This window comes from Oenanthe melanoleuca, chromosome 8 (genome assembly GCF_029582105.1).
Source record: "Oenanthe melanoleuca isolate GR-GAL-2019-014 chromosome 8, OMel1.0, whole genome shotgun sequence".
Classification (NCBI taxonomy): Eukaryota; Metazoa; Chordata; class Aves; order Passeriformes; family Muscicapidae; genus Oenanthe; species Oenanthe melanoleuca.
Window position 1 is genome coordinate 12,736,056 of NC_079342.1, and position 5,036 is coordinate 12,741,091.

Here is a 5,036-nt window from a genome sequence, read left to right on the forward strand (position 1 = left end):
TTTTCTTGTAATAACAGATGGATTGTTCCACAGTGAACCAATGCATTACTTTTGGACACATGTTTTTTAAATTGCTTTAGACTAACAAGTATCACTTTTTTTTTAAAACAGTTCATTTTGAGTAACTGAAGATCAGAATTGGATTAATAATTAGTGATTAAATGGATGACTGTTTGTTTATGAGGTTTGACAGTTTGTTACAGCTACATCCTGTTACAGCATTTGTTTTGTCCAAAGTGCAGCCATCTCAGCATCTATGGTTGTTGCCTTTAGAAAAACACAGACAAGAGGAGTTCATGGTAGTAAATTATGGTGCATCCAACTGCTTTAGTTCTGTGATTACTGGCATTCACAAAAACAACAACAAAAAAAGACCTCTTGTTTGCATTTTACACGTACTGCCAAGACCCCTGAACCCTGTGGACTCGGGGCCAGGGCCATCAGCTGCAGAGGGTGACACATTGTCACTCACCTGCACTCCTGAGCTTGAAGCAACAGTGGTAGAGTAGGACACAGGTTCTCAGGCTTACTGGGATCTGCATGCTGGTTTTCCATGTCCATTTCTGTGGGTTTTCATGACATTTAGAGAACCCCAAAGCACGAGAGGAGTTTTAGCATCTCATAAGTACAACAGGTCTTCCATGGTTGGAATGCCATGGGTGGGAAGTAAGGCATGAGGCAGGGAGTTATTTCAGATCTTTGCACAGCCAGGGATGAAACCCTGCTGCTCTCTACTTTCTGAGCCAGACCCTTGATCTAGACCTGCCCTAATTCCTGTTTCAATGCAGATGCTTTCGGCCCTCTGTGTCTGCTAAGGCCCTTGATACTTCACATTGGAGATGTGAAACCCTATATATTTTGTATATATTTCATATATGTGTAAAATTCAAGCTCTGTGGCAATCTCTGCCATTGGACACCCCAGCATTCCTGGTCTGTAGCTGAGATCTCAGCTTGTGGTCAGGAGTGCTAGAGGTAGAGATGGAGGCAATATTTTTGCTCATTAAATGGCCTGGAAAGAAATTTGCATCAAGCTGAACCACTTGCATCAATTCCCCAAAAGTTTGAAGTACTGTTTTACTCTCTAAATTTTAGCTGTTAATGCTGCCTTTGCTGTCAGCCAGGTCAAGAATCCTGCATAATTCCCAATATATAACTCACTTCCCAGCAGAGAGAAATGAAACCCTTTCCTGGACCTTGGGTGAGCATGAGGGAAAGAGCCAATTTCTGATGCCTCTAGGGAAGAGCATGGCCTCAGCAGAGGGTGAAGGAAGGATTTAAATTCAAGCTTCCCAGGATTTGTGGCAGCAGCATCCCTATTTTCCTATATTGTTTTACTTTCCTGTGTTGTGCATTGCTGCAGAAGCTGGATGGTGTCAGCACTACCTGGCAAGCTCCATCTGTTGAGCCTAAAGACTTTCCCTTCTTGGACTAAAGGGAAAAAGTTGCTATCACTCAGACACACCAACAGAACCAAAGAAAGACCTCACCTCTGGGACAAAACCCCAGCTATGTGAAACTATTAACATCTCCTTTTGATGGGCTGGATATTACAGCTTAGAGGTGTCTTGTTGTCTGTCACAGCTGTCTATCAACAGTGCTGGCTCATGGGGCAGTTCTCTGGCCCCACAGCCTTTTCATTCCTGCCCTGCTGCCACCATCCTCTTGTAGTTCCATGAGAGATAACACTGACTTGCCCTTTTGCCTTGGGCCAACAGTTTAAAGACTATTGCTGCTTGATGGTGCAGGCAAATAAATTAATACCTTGGTTCTGGCTGCAGTGTCTAGAGTCCAAGACCTTCACTGGCCCCACACTGAAAGCCAAGGATTGACAAAAGCACTAGCAGCAGAGAAGTCCAAACAGGTCAAGGGAAGGGGCACTGCAGACTAATAAAACCTGTTACTACACGGAGAACTTTGCTCAAATTCTGATGCCAGAAAAGACAGCCTAGACTGGCAGGTAAATCTCCCTGGAAATAGCAGAAATCAAGGTTAGAGCAACATATTTATCCCAGGTTACTTAGTAAATATGGAAATACTGGAAAGAGAGAATTGGAGATTTTACAGAAGGAAGGTGTCATTGAATGGCAATAACAGTACAATGATGCTTTACTCTGCCCTCCATTTTTCAGTGTCCTGCTCTCAGGTTGATGGTTGCTCTTCAACATTTGGCCAAGGTCAGACAGGTGAGAGAGATTTTTTTTTTTAAGTTTCTTGTATTCCTAATCAATTTTTAAAATTACAGTAAAGGGCAATAACTTTATTAACTGGCAAATACATTTTTTGTGTCACCAGAAAACAGTGCCTGTGAACTTGGATGTTCCTCTGATTTTTTATTATTGCATTTGGCTTCTAAGTTTGGTGCAAGGGGTGGCCATGTCCCAGAAAAAAATATGCTTGCCCGTTTTAACAGAATTCCATGGGCAGAAATTTATCCATGAAGAATTTTTTCCAGTACAGTAAATTATGTAGGAGGTTCCACACAGATATCCTTTACTCTCAGAAATGAAGGTGAGCACTCTGTAGCACAAGTACATTGTATAGCCATCCAGTTGTTTGTGTTTCCCCCAGGAATTCAACACTTTTCACAAATAATTACACTTTTCAGTTCCATAACACAAATCCTGTGACCCCACAGGACAACTGCAAAGGTAGGGTAAACACCTCTCATTCTATTTTATAGGTACTTAGCACTTATGAAGTGCAAGCTCAAGGCAGGCTGTGACGAGCATCTACACTTAGAGAAGTCTCTCTGGAAAGCCAATGGAAGTTATTTGCTCAAATATTCATAGTAATTCAGGTGGTCAGTGGTCAATGCAGCTGTTGGGTTGGTGGGTTCCCTTGCACCATGTTAAAGTCCCTCTGCAATAGCCCAGCCTCTCCCCAGTTTGTTTTTCTGTTGTATGTTATTCATTAAACCCTTTGCTGTGACACGCCATTGCCAGTGTGCCAAATCCTGAGCAAATCATATCCTCTGTTCTTCTGTTGCAGATTTGTGAGATAATCTACTATAGATTAATCATTTCAGTCTTATGTGCAATGTCAAAAATAAATTGGGGTTATGAAGCTGGAGGGGAGCCACTTGGGGGTGGTGTGTTCTTACAGACACTCCTTATTTGACTTTGAAAACAGTGTCATGACGAGATTTTTGAAGCTGATAGTTACCCCATGGAATCCAAATCACAAGGTAAAAATGTTGTGGAGTAAGTTTTCATCTTTACAAATATCAGCTCAATGTTGAATTGTAAACGATTTTTAGGCTATTGCCTTCCCTCTCCTCACAGCATGAAACGTATCTTGGCTGATCCCTTACATCTCTTTAGAATATAAGATGGTGGGAAAATAAATAGAATAAAATAAAAGCCAACCCCTTTTAAGGACTGAATATCTGCTGGAGATGAAGGTATCCAACACAGAAAAATAATACAGGCCAGGAACACAGCCAAATATACTGTAAGAAAATATTAATTTGCATAATTTAAAATATTCTCAAACATTTTATAAGATCCCAAATGTCGAATAGTGAGTAATTTGTCTAACGCTGCAGTTCTTGCTGCCCTCCCAGCTGAATCACAGTAGGTCCTTGGTGTCTCTAAACCAGAGCAGGGATTAGTGCATACAGAGAGTCACTCTCCTTAGCTTCCTGGTCTCTTCTGCAAGACAGGAAGATCCACAATCCTCTCTGAATTTGTCATGAACTGAGAAATGAGACATTTAGCTCTATCTGTGCTGCCATGTACCATCCACCTAGACAGCAAGGCTTTATCCTGCCATCAGTTATTGAATGCAGGTCTACAGTGACTTCATGATGTGCTTTACCTTCCAAGGGATGGCAGAATATTGCAGGGAATACAAGGAATGGAAAAGCACTATTTTTGTTCCAGTTTCTTTTGCTTGCGTGCAAGTAAATCAAACCAGACTCCATGCTGAGTGATATATCATATAACCCTTCAATGTGATATGTACCCAACAATTTGTTTTTCACTATGGTAGCTTTTCACAATCCATAAGTCAGATGGAAGGTAGAGAGATTTCCTAGCTTGAAATGCAAAGTGTATTTTTTTAAGATATGCTAGGGATTTTTTTTCCCTACCAAGAACAGTTACTGAAGAATACAGATGAAAATATGTGCCGGAGAGTATTCACTAATGATTTACTCAAAATATGTGCCAGAGCATACTCACTAATGATTTACTCAAAAGATATGATGGCATCCAGAGTCCCTTACAGAGTTCTTCTGAGCAATTAATGCATAAGAGCTGTGCATTCAAGCAATATTAAAACTCTAGCAATAAGATAACCAATAGAAGAAAATTACTAGCATAGTGCAAATCTGAATTGGTTTGAATGGATCCATCTTCCACTCAAGACCTGCCTTTTGTATTCAATGGGTAATTATGGTGGTATTTCCAGATAAGAATATTCTGAGTTGGAAGGGACCCACAGGGATCATCAAGTCAAACTCTCAAGTGAATGGCCCATATGGGGTTTGAATTGTGGTATTATTAGCACCATGTGCAGCATCATGTTCTGAAAAGCTGGACGAGTGACCTTAGTTAGAGAAGAACATAGATAAATGGATAGCATGTCAAAAAGAAAATATGCCTTTAAAATATCATTAGAACATTGATATGATTGGTGAACCATAACAGTATGTTACTTAAAAAGAGATGGGCACAAAGCCTCAAAATACTTGCTAATTGAGCCTGAAAAGGAGTTTTCTTTCCTTGCTTCCCCAGCAAAAGCAGTCCTATCCCACCAGCTCTGTTTACTCAGCCTCTCAAAGGCCAATTCCTGTGTGAACACTCATTTCCCTTGGGAACAAGGATGAGAACCAAGTTTATGCTCAGCACCAATATGACACGGGTCAAAGGATAAGCTAGGTCTAATCTAGCACCCAGACTTGTGTCACAGGGTGTCAACATAATGAATGCCACTAGGGCAAGCTCAGAGCAAATCAGAAGTCACAATTAATGTATCCCGAGGTATTAATTATGAATTGATATTTTAGGGACTCAACACGCTGCCCTGGGGACC